Source organism: Tamandua tetradactyla, chromosome 7 (genome assembly GCF_023851605.1).
Source record: "Tamandua tetradactyla isolate mTamTet1 chromosome 7, mTamTet1.pri, whole genome shotgun sequence".
NCBI classification, from domain to species: domain Eukaryota; kingdom Metazoa; phylum Chordata; class Mammalia; order Pilosa; family Myrmecophagidae; genus Tamandua; species Tamandua tetradactyla.
Window position 1 is genome coordinate 38,762,696 of NC_135333.1, and position 20,042 is coordinate 38,782,737.

Here is a 20,042-nt window from a genome sequence, read left to right on the forward strand (position 1 = left end):
TGGTGAAAGGCAGAACCAGGACTCAAACCCAAATTGCTTGACTTCTGGCCCCTTCCTCAGGCTGCAGAGCTCCTGGAGGTGACCACGGGAGCAGGACTGCACAAACCAGCCAGAGAGGGTGCCTGGACCCACCCCACAGGGCCCCAGCCCTACTCCCAGGCTTTTGCTTTGCTACCAGCAGCCTGGAGAGAAATAAGGAGACCTGAATTGATCTGCTCTACAAAGACAAAGCGAAGATTAAAGAACCACTCTGTGCCCTGTGATTTGAAACAGCAGCTTCATTGCCATCTGTCGCAAGTGCCATCGTATTCCCCGTACCCTCCCAGTGGTATTTTTCTTGACACTTTCAGCTGTGCAGAGACAATTCAAATGCAGCCCTGCCTCCCCAGTGCACGCCAGTTATGTGCTGCAATGTGATCCTTGGAATCAGATTAAGACTTACGCTGCCGTGACTTTGAGATAATTATGCTCCCTGCTGCTCAGCCCACAGAGGCCATCCAGGCTCTGAGCTGGGCCCCAGAGCAGGGGCACAATTTAGTGAGCAGTCACGGAGACGAGCAGCCCCAGTGGCTGAGCAGAGCTACCTGCTCAGTGACCATGAGCCCCAGTGCTGGGAGCACAAAGGCCTGGGAGACAGGAAGCTTCTCCCACTGCTTCTCCCACCACATGACCAAGAGAACTTGAAAGCCCTCGACCCCAACTCAGCCCACTTGTGCTATGTAACAAAGCATCCCACCACTCAGGGTCAGCAGCTTAGGCCGGGCTCTGCTGTGCGGTTCTTCTGCTCTCGGCTGGGCCTGTACACCAGGCTGGCGGTCAGCTGTCTGCAACAGCGGGTCCATGTGGCGCCACCCCTCTGTGGGCTTGGCTGAGCATGCTCCCATGGCGATGATAAAGGGGCAAAGGGCAAGCAGAAGTTATCAGGCCCCTTGAGACATGGGCTCAAAGCGCACGTGCGCACACACACACAGACACACACACACTTCTGCTTCATCCTATTGGCCAAGTCCAGGGACAGAACTCCAAGGTCAAGGGTGGTACAGGCCGCTTCACCCATGTGGGAGGGTATGGCTCCCGAGAGGAACAAGAAGCAGGCCATTACTGTAATCTTGCACATATGTCTGTTCTCAGATCATCCATCTCAGGATTTGATGAGTTCAGAGGCTTTGAGTGGGTCCCACCCTGTGCAGAGCAGAGTTATTCACTGCAGCCAAGGGGTAGACATGACCCACCCCCAAATCCAGTTACCAAGTGTTATGGCAGCTGCCTCGGTGGGAACTTTTTAACCACATGGCCCCAGTTCAGCCCCTGCACAGCATCCCAGCCTTCAGCATCTGCTCCCCACTGGCTGGCCTTCATGGAGAGGTCAGCTTGCTTTACTTAAAACACATTTCTGAGCTCAACACTCCCCTGCTTTGAGCTACTCCCAGCTCCCCACTGACTGCTCAGGCATCGACTCCATCCCCATAGGGAGAACAGTGGCCTACACTCCTTCCAACCCAGGGCCTTTGCACAGGAACGTTTTCCCCATGATATTTCCCCACCCACCACTCAGGTCCTTGGACCACCCACCTTAATCCTCAATCTAGCTCAGGCACGTACTCTGGACTTCCTTGTGTCCAGCTCTGGCCATGCTGGGGAGTTGCTCATCTTAGCTTTTGAAGACCAGAACTTTGTTAGATCCCTTTCTGAGCTGTTGTTACCCTGCACAGGGCCAGGCACACAGTTGGTGCTGAGTAAAAGTTAGTTCACTCTTCCTTGTTTGTCTTGGTTTGATCTTCAGAGCATCTCTGGGGGAAGGGCAGCATCCTGAGGGCTCAGAAGAGGAGGGACAGAGATGGGAAACTGAGGCTCAGAGAAAGAAAGGAGCCCATCTAAGAACACACCACATGGTTGCTCATTCATTCACTCAACAAATCATTATTACATGCCTACTATTTGCAAGGGAGCATAGAAGACCCAGAAAAGCCCTGTTTTCATGGAGAAATAGTCATCAAACAAGTCAACACCTAAACAAACTGCAGTTGAGACACACTATAACAGTTACGCAGGCTGTGAGCGCCTGCCTGGCAGAGACTGCCTGCCCAATGTCCCTTCTCCCCTCCTCCTAAGTAAGTGACTCTGCCTTCATCAGGGTCATAATGAGCCCAGCTGAAAACTGTTCCAGTCTCCACTGCAGCTGGGGCAGCAAATGCAAGTTATTGGGTGTGGTTTCCAGGAGATGTTAGAGGAGTCTAACTCACCTAGGAAAGGTGTGCTTTTGTCCCTTTCCCTCCCTAGGATGCAAGCAAGATGACTGGTGCTCCAGCAGCCAGCTTGTGATCATGAGCCAACCTAGAAGCTAGAGGACACACACAAAAGACACAGAGTTGATAGATGAGAGAGCCTAGGGTCTTGATGACCAGGCCAGCAGATCAGGCAAGGCCTTCCTGAGGAAGTGAGTTTTGAACTGATGTAAGTAATAAGTGAGAGTTACTGAGGGAAGGTCAATCCAGGTAGAAGGAACAGCGTCTGCAAAGGCCATGTGAAAGGAGGGAGCCCAATCCAAGTGTGGAAGCAAAAGGCAGACAGTGTGGCTGGAGAATGGCAAGACAGGTGATGAGAAGTTAAAGAAACAACCAGGGAGGTGCATGGGGCTGAGGAGGTGGGAGCCAGAAGGCTGCGGGGTGGAGCTGGGGCAGGTGTCTTTTGGGAACACCAGACCCCAGGCCTGAAGCTGACCCAACATGCAGTGCCTTCATCTCCCTGAGACTTGACTGTGACCACCAGCAATGGGCTGCTTTGTGGCTCAGCTCCCACTGTGGGGCAGTGGTGTGTGAATAGAGCAGCTGGATGTGGTGTAGCCATGGCAACAGCCTTCCGGCCAGAGCATCTTCTCCTTTGCCTGCTGGGCCAGGCTGGGGCCCCGTTGCCCCTGGGGAGCTGTGACTAGGCTGACAGGGTCGCCCCTCTGTGCTGAGCCCTGGATGAGGGAGTCCTGGATGAGGGAGGTGCCTGTGGCTTCTCCATTTGCTCCTCACCACTGAGGAAGGCACACTCGCAGCCTGCCCCCCTCTCTCCACCTGCCACCCACGGTGTGTGTGCTGCAGGGGCTTGAAAGCCACAGCGCCTATAGGGGCCTCTTAGGAGGGGCAGCTCCAAAGCAGGTGGGCAAAGGCCAAGGTCTTGGGGTCCCCCAAATACCTGCCTGCTGCCTCTTCTCCTTCTGGTCTCTGCACCACCCTCCGTCTCCCCTGGGGGCCTCTGGGACCTATGTCCACTCCCCAGCAGCAGTGCCCTGCGGCCTCTCATGTCTGTGCTGGGCAGTCTCGGCTGATATCTGGGGTACAGCTAAACAGAGTCAGGGTGCTCCAGCCGAGTGACCCCAGGCACTCCCGATGCTGGGCCCCAGGAAGGTCAAGTTCTTGCTGCTGTGATGCTGGTAATGACCTTGTGCATTGTGGGCTTTTCCTGGGGGACAGGAAGGGTGGCAGGAGGCTGAACAGCACCAAGACGCTAACGCCAGGATGTGCCCCAAGGACAATGACTCCCAACGGGATGAAAGTCGCACTGGTGGCTCCCCCATCTCTCCACCTGGGCTCATTATGGGCTGTGGATTGTTCTGGTGATGGGCTGGGGTCCCGAGCAGGAGGGGCTTGTGAACGGGGCTGGAAGCCTGGTTGGAGTTCCTCCTTGGAGCCGGGGCTGCCATATCTCTCTCCTCTCATGGGCAAGAAGGGCTGTGCCCCTGCAGCATGTCCCTTTTGCTGGCTTTGCCAGCTGGAGCAGCAGAGCGGACCCCTGCCCGCACCAGCCAGGGCCTGCCACTGCCGCTGGGGAGCCAGGAAACTCTGCATGGCTCCTCGGCAATTTATCCAAGCTTATACCCAACTAATAAGTGGGTGACTGGATCCATTGTTCAAAAGTTATCTTTAGACAAGAGCATTTATCAGACTTAATTAACGTGTCAGGGATTCCGGTGCCAAGAGAAGGCTCAAACACAGCCCTGATAAAGCTAATTTTTCTGCATGGACGCCAACTCAGCACCGAGTGCCGTGCCGGAAATAGACCATCAGGGCTAACACCGCCAAGAAAATAGAGATGGCTTCTGTCCCTAATTAAATTAGAAGTGTTGTGGACGCCTGAGCTGGGAGCCAGAAAGGGATGCTACTGCCCCCAGCCCGGACAGGGGCTGAGCCCTCCACCTGGGATGGAGTCCCTGCAATCAGGCTGGAATTGTGTTCCTGCTTTTACAAGAAATGGAAGCCCAGGTGCAAGGAAGTGCCGTGGCTTGTCCAGGCCACGGCGTTTAGTCCAGCCCGAGGCTAAGATCGGTGTCTCCAGGCGCGTGAGCCAGGCAGCCAGCAGGCACCACTGGGCACTTGCCGGGCACGGCCACAGTTCTGGGAGCCAAGGACCCAGTAGTGGATGAAGGAGACAAACCACCTTCTCCTTCTTCCCACTAGGGAAGGTAGAAATAAGGAGGAGAGGAGAAGGAGGAGGGGAGACTGTGTATATTGATTTGTGCTGAGAATAGACAGGGTAACAGATGAAGAGATGGGGTACAGAGTGATTTGAACAGTGAATAAAGAAGTATTTGCAAAGTTCCCTTGGAAGAATGGTGAGAAAGGGGGAACACTCAATTTCCCCTTCAGGAGAATTCCTGATATTCTCGCAAGCAGTGGGGACAACTGAATCAATAGGTCAAGCCCTCAGTCAACCTATTGTTCATATGAAACTTATCCCTGCAAAGAATAAGCTAAGCCTACTTAAAATTAGGCCTGAGTCACCCCCAGAGAACCTCTTTTGTTGTTCAGAGTGGCCTATCTCTCTCTCAACCAACATGGCAAGCAATTCACTGCCCTCCCCCGTCTACCTAGGACATGACTCCCAGGGGTGCAAACCTCCCTGGCAACGTGGGACAGAAATCCTAGAATGAGCTGAGACTCAGCATCAAGGGATTGAGAAAACCTTCTCGACCAAAAGGGGGAAGAGAGAAATGAGACAAAAAGAAGTGTCAGTGGCTGAGAGATTTCAAACTGAGTCCAGAGGTTATCCTGGAGGTTATTCTTACACATTATATAGATACCCCTTTTTAGTTTATGGTATAGTAGAGTGGCTAGAGAGAAAAACCTGAAACCATAAAGCTGTGTTCCAGTAGCCATGTTTCTTGAAGATAATTGTGTAATGATATAGCTTTTGCAATGTGACTGTGTGATTGTGAAAACCTTGCGCTCCTTTTATCTACGGTATGGACAGATGAGTAAAAAATATGGATTACAAATAAATAATAGGGGGAACAAATGTTAAAACAAATTGAGTGGATTCAAATACTAGTGATCAATGAAAGGGAGTGGTATAGGGTATAGAAAAAAATAGGGGGAACAAAGGTTAAAATATATTAAGTAGATGGAAATATTAATGGTGAGTGAGATGAAGGGGTAAGGAGCATGGTATTTGTGAGTTTTTCATTTTTCTTTTTATTTCTTTTTCTGGAGTGATGCAAATGTTCTAAAAAATGTCATGGTGATGAATATACTACTATGCGATCATACTGTGAGCCATTAATTGTATGCCATGTATGAAATGTCTGTATGTTAAGAATATTCACATTTGTATGTTGTTTTGGTTTGTCAATTAAAATAATAAAAAAACAAAGAGATGGGGTAGCCAAGGAAGGCCTTGCAAGGAAGTGGCATTTGGGAGGAGGCCCAAACGAGGAGACATCACCACGAGACCATCTGGGGCAGTGGCATTCCTGTGTAAAGGCCCTGAGGCAGGTCTGTTCTTGGTGTGTTGGGGGAACAGCAGGGAAAGCACGGTGGCTGGAGCAAAGTGTAAGGAGCTGTCCAGTCCCAGTCCTAGGAAGAGGGGGCATGAGCATTGAATTGTCCTGTCTGGCATGTGTCCTACCTGGCCAGGTCTGCAGGAGGAAACAGAGCTTCCCTGGCTCTGCAGCCATCACAAACCTCTGCAACATGCCCAACGTGGGTGTGACAGGGCTGTTGCCAGGCCCTGAGCAGAAGCATGGTGGGCCAATCACGTGGGGCAGAGCTCAAGGTAGCTGTGAGGTAGCCAGGTGCCCAACTGACATCTATTTGAAAGAAGAAATGCAATGTTTAAAGTCCTGTTTCAGTTTTGCTAAAGCTGACAAAATGCAATATACCAGAAGTGAGTTAGCTTTTACAATGGGGATGTATTAACTTGCAGGTTAACAGTCCTAAGCCCAAGAAAATGTGTAGACCAAGGCATCAGAAGGCCAGTACCTGGATTCTAAAGACAGGCTGTGGGCATCCTCAGCTCCACTGTCACACAGCCAGGAACATGGTGCTCTGCTGGGCCCTCCCTTCTCTCCCGGGCTCCACTGCTTCCAGCGTCTGGCTTCAGTGGCCTCCTCCCTGGCTGCTGCGTGTTTCTCTCTTTTAGCTTCTATCTCTCTCAGCTTTCTGGGGTTTTTTCCTGTGTCTTCTCTCTGTCCTTTATCTTCTCATAAAGAACTCCAATAAGAAGAATAAGACTCACCCTGAACGAGGTGGGTCACATCTCAACTTAAGATCCCACTCACCCAAAGATCCTACATACGGTAGCTCTGCACCCACAGGAAGGGACTAAAAGAATATGGCCTTCTCTGGGGTACATATAGCTTCAAATCATCACACTTCACTCTTGGAACCCTCAAAAGACATGTTCTTTCCATATGCAAAACACATGCATTCCATCACAATATCCCAAAAGGCTTAAATCATTTCAGTAGCAACATTGAGTATCAAGTCTCATTGAAATCAGTTTCAGATGTGGTCTGTCCTAGGGCATAATTCCCTTCTGGCTGTAGAGTCGTGATACTTAGAACAAGTTATCTGCTTCCAAAATACAAAGGAGGGACAGTCATAGGAGAAGTGTTCCCACTGCCCCAGAGAGAACTTAGAAACAAAACAAGATGCACCTTTCCCAAACAGTTTTGAAAACCTACAGGACATTCTTCATAAGATTATAAGGTCTGAGAGTTAGCTATAGAATAATGTTTTGTCCTTGGGGCTTGAGAGAGCAGCAGCCTTGCTCTCTCCAAACACTGGGTGAGGGTTACAACATCTCCAATAATTGGGTAGAAATCCATGCTCTAGTCTCCACCTTCCTCAAGCATCTGGGCCTCTCTGCTCTCTTCTGGGTTCCGTTGACTGTCAGCTTCTGGCTGCTCCTTCTGTGGCTGTCTCAGTCTGCGTTTCATTCTCCTTATAAAGGACTCCAGTGATGGGATTAAGCCCTTTCCTGCTGAGGTGGGTCACACCTTAACTGAAGTCGCCTCCTCCAAAGCTCCTACTTAGAGTGGGCTCACACCCACAGGAATGGGTTAGGTTTATTAGAACATGTTTTTCTCCAAACTCCCACACCATCCAGTCAGCTGGAGACCTTAAGAGGAAAACGGAGGTTTCCTCAAGAAGAGATTCTACCTCCGGATTGCAGCAACAACTCCCGCTCGAGTGTCCGGCCTGCTGACCACCGCACAAGGGCTGCACACAAGACAACAAACACCAGCTCTTGCCTAGAATCCGGCCTGCTGGTCTACCCTACACATTTCCGACTTGCCAGCACCAGCCCCTCCACAACCACGTGAGTCAAGTCCTTAAAATAAAGCCCTAAGTACGTAGACACATATCCTGGTGGTTCTGACCTTTGGACCGATACAGATGCTGAGTCTGTGAAGGAAATCCTCCCTATAGGTCACCCCTGGAGCCCCCACCCCAACAGCCCCTGTGCAGTACCCAGTGGTCACTCTCCATCCTTCCTGATGGCTCTGAGCTTTGCTTCAGTCTTGGAGTGCTTGAAGAGACTGTTGGTGTAGACAGAACCACTGCCAATCTGGGCAAAGGGGGACACAAAAGGGACAAATTGGAGTTTGCAGAGTGAGAACCATGGAAGCTCGGGTCTGAAGCCAAGAGGGTGAGTTTACCTTGAGGGCAGAGGATGAGTCTCCCATCTCGTTGCAGTGGAAGAGTTGTGCCACCGCAGGCCTTGGAGAAGGTACAGCATGCTCCTTGGGGACTGGGGAGAGCCTGGCTGCCACCACACGGAGGCGTTGAGCGTGTGCCCTGGAAATGGTAGAGAGCCCGGGTATGGCCCTGATGCCTGGAGAGAGTGGAGCCGAGAAAAAGGTCCACTCCTCAATGTCCCCCGAGGTTGATTTGGAAAGAGGCAGGCCACTGCATAGGCCCTAGGAAAGGGTGGGGCTGCCACTTTCTAAAGCTGAAGGATAAATGACTTTCAGACTTTGAAATCCAATGGTTTTTGCTCTGCAGGTTTTCCTTCCAGTTTCTCCCTATGGATCCTATGACTGTTTGCATATTGGTACCAGATGACTTGTTTTGAGATTCATAGGTTCACAGCCAGAAGAGAATTTGTGCCACTTTAATATTGATTAAGGTGATGCATATAGTTGCCAAGGTGACAAGGGGTAGACATGTAGTAGTTAGGTATGTGAACCTCATCTGTTGCTCCTTACATCTGCAGTTGGCTAAAAGGTGTGCTTGCTGTAATGAAAGATGTTTGATTTAATTGGCTGGTGCTTAAATGAGAGAGTATAATGTAGCACAGCCCAGGCAGCTCAGCATACCTCATCTCAGCACTCGCACCTCAGCCCAGGCCTTTGGAGATGCAGAAGGGAATCACCCCAGGGAAAGTTGTTGGAACCCAGAGGCCTGGAGAAAAGGCCAGCAGAGATTGCCCTGTGCCTTCCCACATAAGAAAGAACTTCAGATGAAAGTTAGCTGCTTTTCCTCTGAAGAACTAATGAAATAAATTCCCTTTTATTAAAAGCCAGTCCATCTCTGGTGTGTTACATTCCAGCAGCTAGCAAACTAGAACAGCTTCTGTCTCCCTGGGAGACACCTGTTTCCTTCACCCAGAGGCTCCGCCTAATGGTTCATGGGACTGTCAGGGTCCCCAGCACCCCAATGCATCCTGCTGCTTCTTTTTGGCATCTCTGCAGCTCTACATACCGGGCAGTTCTGGCTTGGGAGCCGGAGGAAACTGCTAGCTCTGTCCTGCCCCGGCTGAGTCCCCACCATCTGGGTCCCAGTACCTCCCTTCAATCCCCCCTTCCTGCTGCCACCCAAGCGTCCACCTAAACTGTAACCTGGCCCAGCCCTCCAGGGCCTCTGTGGCCTGCAGGAAGCCCCCAACCCCCCACCCCCACTGCTTCACCATTTGATTGATCCAACCACACATGGCAGGTAAACCTGAGACAGCAGAGTTTAAACGAGATAGATGCCCATTCCCCCATCCTTGAGACCTCAGAGAGGGGTCTTTGTTTCCAGGGGCTGTTATAGCAAAGTCTCACAAACTGGTTGGCTTAAAACAAAAAAAAAAGTGATTCTCACACAGTTCTAAAGGCCAGGAGTCTGAAATCAAGGTGTGGGCAGAGCCGTGCTCTCTCTCGAGGCTCCAGGGGAGGAGACTTCCTGGCCTCTTCCAACTTCTGGGGGCTCCAGGTGTTCCTTGACTTGCAGTTGCATCTCTCCAATCTCTGCCTCTGTCTTTATACTGTCTCTTCCTTCTGGGTCTGAGCCTCTGTGTCCAAACTTTCTTCTTCTTATAAGGACCCCAGTCATACGGGATTAGGGCTCACCTTAAATCGAGGACAACTTCATTTTAATTTAAGTAATTATATCTGAACGATCCTATTTCAAATAAGGTCACATTCTGAGGTTCCAGGTGGACATGAATTTGAGGAGATGTTCACTCCCCCTACAGCAAGGCTTCCAGGACAGGAGAGGTGGCCAGCTGGTCATCAGGGACAACAGCATTTGTATTTCTGCTCCACCATCCTCAAGGTTACCTCATGACCCAAAATGGCTGCAGGAGCTCTAGCCATCCCATCTGCATTGTAGACTGAAAGGAAGAAGAAACGCAGACAGGTAACAAGGGGCAGTCCTCCCAGCTGAGCCAGGTCCCTTCCTACATCAAAGGTCTCATACAACTTTTCAGCTTGAACATTCCTGATGAAACCAAAACTTCTTCATGAGGCCACATCCAGCTGCAAAGGAGGCTTACAGAGGTAAGGTTTTGTTCCCAGAGGCAATGTGCCTGTTGAAGGCTTTGATTCTGTTTAGTCCCCTAAGGAAGGGGAGAGTGGATGTTGAGGAGATCTGTAGCAATCTCAGCCTCCGCAATCTTCAGAATTCAGGTCCTGTCCCACCTCCTCCAGAAAGGACCCCCCTCCCCTCCCCCTCCCCCATCATGCAACTCGTATCAACATCCCTGAGTCTGTGTCCATCTTCCCCTCCAAGTGGGAGGCTCCCACAAGCAGCCTTATATCTGGGTCCTCAGCCCCTGACTGACCGACTGATTGTGCTTCGAAGAGGAGAGGGGCAAGCCCTTTCTGGGAATCTCAGAGCCGAAGCTGGACCCTGGAGAAAGAGCTCAGGCTCGGTGGGCAGCATCCTCGGAAAATTCTGAGGTGGGCTTGGACCCTGGCTGCTGCGCCAGGTTCACTGTGCCCTCACAAGTCAGCTTCCCTGTCCACAGAACAGCTACCCCAGAAAGCGGTCAACTCCCCGCACAGCTTGCTGGACTCAGCCAGGCCCCTGTTCTAGCTGTGAAATGCTGTTCTCTCACCTTCCAGCTCTCCTTTGCCTGGAGAGTACCTTCCTCTGCTTCATTCTGCACTCACCACTAAGGTCACCCATGCATCCATCGCCCCATTCCAGGTGTGCCCCCTGCCCAGCTCAGGGCTCTGTCTCCCCAGGGATGTCACTCTGTAGATATGTTCCCCCACTCCCAGGGGTCAGCTGCCCCCCCAGCCACCACAACCTCTGACTCACACCGCAGAGATGCTGCCATGGGCTCCACTGCCCAGGGAACCCGGCCAAGCCTGGACCAGTCCCCAGAGGTCCCCCAGGCAGGGAAAGGGGCGGTTTGGCACTGTCATTTGGAGGGCAGCCCCAAGGCCATACCCTGCACAGAGGACACAGGATGGTCTCCTGGATTCATCCTGGGTGAACTTAATTGACCCCTTTCAAGGGGGTGGAGCAGGTATGGGAATCTAAACGACTCCCCCAAGGTCACAGGTGACAAGAGGGAGTGCTGTGCCCCAGCTTTCAAAGCCAACACCCAGAGTCTGCTCCATGCTGCCTCCTCCAGGGCCAATTTCAGTTCTGGGGGAGGTTCGTCTACACCAGGGACGAGCAGGCAGTCCAAACCTGGAGGAGAAGAAGAGCTCTAATGTCAAGCAAAGGCGGCCAAGGTCCTTTCAGATCACCCTTCCCACAGTGTCCTAGGGCAGGAGCCTGAGCACCAGGTCCCTCTTGTGTTCCTCTCCTCTCTCTCCTCCCTCAACCGCCTGGTGTGACCCAACCCTTCTTGGATAGCTGCTGAGATTGCTATGCCCCAGCAGCCTCCCTGGGCTGAAGGTTCCCCACTGGCTCCCAACAGCCTCTTCACAGTTTTGGTCCATGGGGACACAGCTGCCACCTGGAACTCAGGGTTCTGATTCCCAGGCCCCCCCGACCAGCACTACTCTGCTCGGGGACTTCGTCTTCTGGCTTCTGTTTCCCCCTTTATAAGATTTGCATATTGTGGTAGTTAGATTCAGTTGTCAACTTGGCCAGGTGAAGGCACCTAGTTTTGTTGCTGCTGATATGAGCCAATGGTACATAAACCTCATCTGTTGCTGATTTACATTTGCAGTCAGCTAGGAGGCGTGCCTGCTGCAATGAATGATGTTTGACTTAATTGGCTGGTGCTTACATGAGAGAGCGCAACGTAGCACAGCCAAGCATCTCAGCATACCTCATCCCAGCACTCACAGCTCAGCCCAGACCTTTGGAGATGCAGAAAGGAGTCACCCTGGGGAAAGTTGTTGGAACCCAGAGGCCTAGAGAAAAGGCCAGCAGAGATCACCCTGTGCCTTCCCACATAAGAAAGAACTTCAGATGGAAGTTAGCTGCCTTTCCTCTGAAGAGCTAACGAAATAAATCCCCTTTTATTAAAAGCCATTCTGTCTCTGGTATGTTGCTCTCCATCAGCTAGCAAACTAGAACACATATTCATTCAACAAACATTTTAAGTGCTGTGTCTGTGCTCAGCCCTACGCACTCAAATCTTTGCCTTGTGTCTGCTTCTGTGGAAGCCAAACTAACTCTGGCTCTTCCTAACCAGGCAGTCACTGGCAGCCAAGCCCTTTCCAGGTTTCGTCCTCAGGAAGCCCATGAGTCAGACCCACTGGGAGAACAGGTGCTGTAAAATGGGAAGCCGGTAGAGATTTCAAAAGAGAAGGAAGGCAGGGCAGCTGCATACAGCTGCACAGGTTGTGCACTGCACATTGCCAGGGAGCATCATTTACATAGACTAGTTTTTCCAGTGAGGGAATAAGATCTAGACAAATGAAGTGACTTCCCTGAAGTCACGCAGCTAGGAGGTGGCAGGCCAGGATTTGAATCCTGATCTAACGCTGGGACTAAGCTCCCTTCCCCCAGTGCATCCCCACCTTCGTACACGCTCCCATGAGAACCCTGACAGGCTCCATCAGACAGGAATGTAGAGTGCTAGGAAAATGTGTATGAGGGAGACGGTATTATATTTAACTCCCCTGCTGGGAGCTAGATTTCAAGCCAGGACCCTTTCAAGACAGAGGCCACATGAGCTGATTGGGGACCTCCTTGCTGGGCCCTCCCCCTCTCCCCTGGGCCATTCTGCCTCCTTGCACATCAGGCACAATGGAGCTTCAAAAAGCATGGATGCAAAAGCTATTCAGGAAAAAGCTGCAGGCTTTAAAAAGAAGGTGCTGGAGAGAATACCGGGCAGGGAGAAGTAGGCAGCGGGTGCTTGCTCCTATGGCTGAGTCCCCTGCCATCCTCCTGGGCTTGAAAGTCCCCGTCAGATCCCTGGTAGGAGTGAGAGCAAAGAGGACGCTCATGCAGGAGGCCCCAAGTCCAGACACAAAGGTTCTCCCGCCTCTGGGTGTCTCCCAGCCTGCACCGGGAAGGCTAGGACTTCTCAGAAGTGCCTGGGAAATCCTTCAAGACCAACGTTCCCATGATAACTGAGATGGGGAAACTGAGGCCAGGAAGACAGGATGTGCCAGTATCTAGGGGTTCCTCAGCAGAGCATCTCTGCAAGGCGAGGACCCAGCTTGGTTCTCTGAAGAGGCAAGTCTACCCTGTGGACAAGGTGGGGGGCAGGTGGGGGCAGGGCAGTGCTCCCTCCCAAGGCTCTAGTGGCTGGTCCTTCCTGCCCGTTCCAGCTCGGGATGGCTCCAGGTGCTCCTTGGCTTGGAGCTGCACTCCTCCAGTCTCTGCCTCCATCTTCCCAGGCCTCCTCCTCTCCTCCCCACAGGTCTCCACATCCATGTGGCCTCCACTCTCCTTCTTTTATGGGGACCCCAGCCATTGGATCGAGGAACCACCCTAAATCCAGGGTAATTACTTCTGCAAAGTCCTCATTTCTGAATAAGTCCCATTCTGAGGTTTTCAGTGCATGTGAGTTTTGGGGACACTATTCAACTCAGTACAGGGACTTGAGGAAGGTGTGGGCCTCTGGAATGCAGACTCCAGGGGAGGCTCTGACAAGGGTTAAGGCACAGCTGAGGAGTCACATCTGTTTGCGGGGGACGGGGGTGGCTGTGAGCAGGAAAGGGAGCCAATGTGAAACAGAGGGTCCCACCCTTCAGCATGCGTCAGAATCCCCTGGAGGATGCTATGACATGGATTACCAGCCTCATCCTGGGGCTTCTGCTTCGATGGGTGTGTTCTGGGGAGGGGCCCTGGAATGTATAGTTCTAGCAAGTTCCCAGCTGATGCTTGTTAACCCAGAGAACACACTTTGAGAATGACTGGGGTACTGAGAAAAGGCAGTACTGGGTAGACAGGCAGCACTAGACTGTTATCTACAAAACCCAGAGGGACAGCACTTTACAGTTTGTGAGCTCTTTTCCACATTTCACCTCGCCCCCCAATAGCCTGGCTCTCCCTTGCCCCACTTCACATTTGCCCAGGAATAGGAAAGGATTAAGGCCGTGTGCTTATCAGTGAGCGGCTAGCACAGAGCCAGCCCCAGATGTTGTGTTGTTTCCAATTTGTCCTAAAGACAAATTGCTCCATCTTTTCTCTCCATCTGCTCCATGCTCCCGCTTTCCTGGGAGATTTAGCAGCTTGGCCTGAGTCCCTGGCATGTGCCGGGGACCTTGGCTCACACTCCCCACACATTGTCTCATCTGGTCCTAGTTCCTCACAGCCCACGATGGGGTCACATCATCCCCTTTTACAGGAGGGAAAGCTGAGGCTGGGGCTGCCACTCCCTCCAAGTCCTGGAGTCAGGATTTGAAGCTGTGCCCTGCTCCCTTTGTCCCCAAAGCGCCTTCCACCCTGCGTCATTTGGAGAGCAGAGCCAGGAGTGGAAGGGGTCAGTGTAGACCGGCCAGCAGCAGCAGGAGGGACAGCGAGGGTGGCTGGGGCCCTGTGGCCTCCAGCACTGACATGGCCAAGAACACTGGCCCAGCCATGCCCTCCTAGCCCCCTTGGCCCGCTGCCAGCTTTCCTTAGGAGTCCTTTGCCGACAGGCATTTCAGCCACCTATTTTCCCCCATTTTTAGCTCATTTTGCTCAGATCCTCGAGTTTAATTATTTCCAGACAGAAAATTACCTCTAACCTCCAGAAGCAGGTCATTGTGAGTGGCAGAACTCATAATCAGCCCTGTACACATATCTCCCAGAGGGCGGGGAAGCTTTCCTCAGGCCTGGAGGTGTAATTATAGGAAATAGGAGAGCAGAGCCGAGGCCTGCAGCCAGCATCACCTCTCCCGGCCTCCCCACAGGGCCCAGCCCACCAAGCAGTCAGCCCACTGCCTCTGAGCCCAGCTCTGGTGACCCTTAACAGGAGGGGATAGCAGCCTCTGGGGCACACACCTGCCCCAAGCTCCCTGGAATGGGTTGAATAGTGTCCCCAAAACTCACATGCACTCAGAACCTCAGAAGGGAACTGTGTTTGAAAATGAGGACTTTGCAGAAGCAATTCCCCTGGATTTAGGGTGGGTCCCAGATCCAATGACTGGGGTCCTCAAAAGAGGAGGAGAGGACAGAGAGAGAGGACCACAGTGGAGGCCAAGTGGATGTGGAGACCTGCAGGGAGGAGAGGAGGAGGCCCAGGAAGATGGAGGCGGAGATTGGCGGGGTACAGCTCTAAGCCAAGGAGCACCTGGAGCCATCCCAAGCTGAAAAAGGCAGGAAGGACCCACCCCTAAGAGCCTTCAGGAGGAGCACAGCCCTGCCCACACCTGGATTTGGGACTCTGAGCTCCCAGAACAGGGAGAGAATATATTTCTGTTAAGCCCCTGGTTTGTTCAAAGGATAGGAAAAGAAGGGAACTTCCTTAAAATGCTAAAGGGAATATATGAAAAACCCACAGCTAACATCATCCTCAATGGGGAAAAACTGAAAACTTTCCCCCTAAGATCAGGAACAAGACGAGGATGTCCACTATCACCATTGTTATTCAACATTGTGTTGGAAGTTCTAGCCAGAGCAATTAAACAAGAAAAAAAGAAATACAAGGCATCAAAATTGGAAAGGAAGAAGTAAACTCTCACTGTTTGCAGATGATGTGATACTATCTGTCAAAAATCCCAAAAAATCCACAACAAAACTATGAGAACTAATAAACGAGTACAGCAAAGAGGCAGGTTACAAGATCAGCACTCAAAAATCTGTAGTGTTTCTATACACTAGTAATGAACAATTTGAGGGGGAAATCAAGAAACGAATTCCATTTACAATTGCAACCAAAAGAATAAAATATTTAGAAATAAATTTAGCTAAAGAGACAGAAAACCTATACAAAGAAAACTACAAGAAATTGTTAAAAGAAATTACAGAAATCCTAAATAAATGGAAAGGCATACCGGGTTCATGGATTGGAAGACTAAATATAGTTAAGATGTCAATTCTACCTAAACTGATTTACAGATTCAGGGCAATACCAATTAAAATCCCGAAAACTTACTTTTCAGAAATAGAAAAACCAATAATCAAATTCATCTGGAAGGGCAGGGTGCCCTGAATAGCTAAAAGTTTCCTGAGGAAACAAAAAATGAAGTCGGAGGTCTCATGCTACCTGACTTTAAGGCATATTATGAAGCTACAGTGGTCAAAACAGCATGGTACTGGCATAAAGATAGATATACTGACCAATGGAATCAAATAGATTGTTCAGATATAGACCCTCTCATCTATGGACAATTGATCTTTGATAAGGCAGTCAAGCCAACTCACCTGGGACAGAACAGCCTCTTCAATTAAACAGTGTCTAGAGAACTGGATATCCATATGCAAAAGAATGAAAGAGGATCCATATCTCACACCCTATACAAAAATCAACTCAAAATGGATCAAAGACCTAAACATTAGACCTAAGACCATAAAACTGTTAGAAGAAAATGCAGGGAAATATCTTATAAGCTTATACTAGGAGGTGGTTTCCTAGACCTGACACCCAAAGCATGAGCATTGAAGAAAGAAAGAAAGAAATGGGAACTCTTCAAAATTAAACACTTTTGTGCATCAAATAACTTCGTCAAGAAAGTAAAAAGACAGCCTACCCAATAGGAGACAATATTTGGAAATGATATATCAGATAAAGGTCTAATATCCAGAATATATAAAGAGATTGTTGAACACAACAAAATAAAGACAGACAATCCAATTACAAAATGGCAAAAGACTTGAATAGACACTTTTCAGAAGAGGAAATACAAATGGCCAAAAGGCACATGAAAAGATAGTCAACTTCCCTGGCTATTAGGGAAATGCAAATCAAAACTGCAATGAGATATCATCTTACATCCACCAGAATGGCAATTATCAATAAAACAGAAAACGACAAGTGCTGGAGAGGATGTGGAGAAAGAGGCACACTTATCCACTGTTGGTGGGAATGTCAAATGGTACAACCGCTGTGGAAGGCAGCTTGGCAGTTCCTCAGGAAGCTAAATATAGAATTGCCATATGTCCCGGCAATGCTATTGTTAGGTATATTACTCAGAGAACATGAGGGCAAGGACACAAGTGGACATTTGCACACCAATGTTTATAGCAGCATTGTTCACAATTGCGAAGCAATGGAAACAGCCAAAATGTCCATCATCAGATGAGTAGCTAAAAAAACTGTGATATATACACACGATGGAATATTATACAGCTGTAAGACAGAGTAAAGTTATGAAGTATGTAACAACATGGATGGACCTTAAGGACATTATGCTGAGTGAGATTAGCCAGAAACAAAAGGACAAATACTGTATGGTCTCACTGATATATAAACTTGGAGAATGTCACTGGTAACAGAGACCATCAGGAGATAGAAATAGGGTAAGATATTGGGTAATTGGAGCTGACGGGATGCAGATTGTGCCACAGGACTGAATGTAAAAACTCAGAAATGGATAGCACAACATTACCTAACAGTAATATGATTAGGTTAAAACACTGAATGAAGCTGAATGTGAGAATGATAGAGGGACGAGGGCTGGGGGCACAAATGAAATCAGAAAGAAAGATAGACGATAAAGACTGAGATGGTATGATCTAGGAATGCTAGAGTGTATAATGATAGTAACTAAATGTACACATTTAAAAAACGTTTTTGCATGAGGAAGAACAAAGGAATGTCATTACTGCAGGGTGTTGAAAATAAATGACAATTAATATTTTAAAATTTTAACTTCTGTGTGAGACTAAAGCAAAAAATGTTTATTTGGTACAAAATTTATATTTTGGTTAGTGCATTTCCTAATATAACTTATGTAGACAGCTTAATTGAACACCATAAATACATGGTAAGGCATGAGATTTTGTTGGTTTGTCCAGAGTGATGCCCTGATAAATCCCAGAGTGATTTGAACAGTGAATAAAAAAGTATTTGCAAAGTCCCCTTCAGGGAATGGTGAGAAAGGGGGAAAATTCAACGTCCCCAAGTTGAATTCTTGATATCCTCACAAGCAGTGTGAACAACCAAAGCTATAGGCTGAGCCCCCAGTCTTGGGGGTTGTTCATATGAAACTTAACCCCACAAAGGATAGGTCAAGCCTACTTAAAATTAGACCTAAGAGTCACCCCCAAGAGAACCTCTTTTGTTGCTCAGATGTGGCCTCTCTCTCCAACCAATACAACAAGCAAACTCACCACCCTCCCCCTGTCTACGTGGGACATGACTCCCAGGGGTGTGGACTTTCCAGGCAACGTGGGACAGAAATCCTAGAATGAACTGAGACTCAGCATCAAGGGACTGAGAAAATCTTCTTGACCGAAAGGGGGAAAAGAGAAATGAAATAAAATTAAGTGTCAATGGCTGAGAGATTCCAAACAGAGTCGAGAAGTTATCTTGGCGGTTATTCTTACGCATTAAATAGATATCACCTTTTAGTCAAGATGTAATGGAGCAGCTGGAGGGAAGTGCCTGAAACTGTAGAGCTATGTTCCAGTACCCATGTTTCTTGAAGATGATTGTATAATGATATAGCTTTCACAATGTGACTGTGTGATTGTGAAAACCTTGTGTCTGGTCCTTTTATCTACCTTATCAACAGACGAGTAAAACATATGGAATAAAAATAAATAATAAGGGGACAAATGTTCAAATAAATTTAGATTGAAATGCTAGTGATCAATGAAAGGGAGGGGTAAGGGGTAGGGCATGTATGAATCTTTTTCTGTTGTCTTTTTATTTCTTTTTCTGAATGGATGCAAATGTTCTAAGAAATGACCGTGATGACGAATATGCAACTATGTGATGATATTGTGAATTACTGATTGTATATGTAGAATGGAATGATCATAAGTTGAGAATGTGTTTGTTTGTACATTTTTTAAAAATTAAAAATTAATTTAAAAAATTTATTTAAAAAAAAAAGCCCCTGGTTTGCATGTCTTTGCTATGGTGACCCCAGACAGGAAAGGTCCTCCTGGAGCTGTGCCCTCAGTTCTTCCAGACCTCCTGGCTGCCTCCTGAGGCCCCACTGGACAGCCCCCAGCAGGAGTCTCATCCCCCACCCTCTTCACCCACCCAGTCTCTGCTCACGCACCCCAGTGTCCCTCTCCAGCTCAGCCCCCAGGTCCTACCTGCTGCTCTAGCAGACCCAGAAGTCTTCCTGCTCCTCAAACACAGCCTTCCCTGAGCCATACCCCTCGGCCCCTGCTCCAGCTCCTGAATGCCTCATACCGTTGTTCCACCTCCATTCTCCCCTTTGCAGCACAAGTGTATCCAGCACCTTCCTCAGGCCAGGCCCAGTAAGCAAGACTCGGGTCCTAGGAGAAAGAGATGGCTGATTGGAGGCCTGGCTGAGTCCCAGACAGCCTTCAGGCACCACCCCTCCGAGAAGACTTCTGCCCTTAGGGTAGGTCAAGGGCTTCTCTGTGCTCTGGCGGCCACTGTGCACACTCAGCCACAGAGCACTGATGCTCAGGCCTAGAGAGCTCAGGACTAATGGGCTACTCAGGAAAATCATCAAGGTCCACTTCCTTCTGGCCTTCTGCTCTGCCACCAGCAGCGTGTGCCTCTCTCCTCATGGCCACCGAATGACTGCTGTAAATCCAGACATCACGGCTACATTCCAGGCAGAAGGAAGAGAACTCTGAGAGTCTTAAAAAAAAATGCCTTTTTATTAGAAGAAGGAAACTGTTCCCCAGAGAATTCTGCCGACCACAGATTGGTCATGTCTGGCTGCAAATGAGGCTGGGAACTTGAGGTTTTGCAGCAGTCCTGATGGACACATTCCCACTGGGAGGTAGACCCCACCGCTCTCCACCTGTTTGACTCTCACGCCCCCCACCGCAATGTTGCAGGAGCCTGCATTCACTTCTTGTCCTCAGTGGATTGAGCCCCACGCCAAGGGCAGGGACTATGGCTGCCTCAGCAATTTGTGGGCAGTACCGGCCCAGGGCTAGCCTTGGGGAGCCCTCATTGAACTGAGCCACTCAGGGCTGAGTCAGAACCAGCACCAGCACTGGCAGTTTCATTTCCACCTCCGCCCCCGAGATGCAGTTCACTAAAGCAGGGCAGGGAGGTGCCACAGGGGCCGT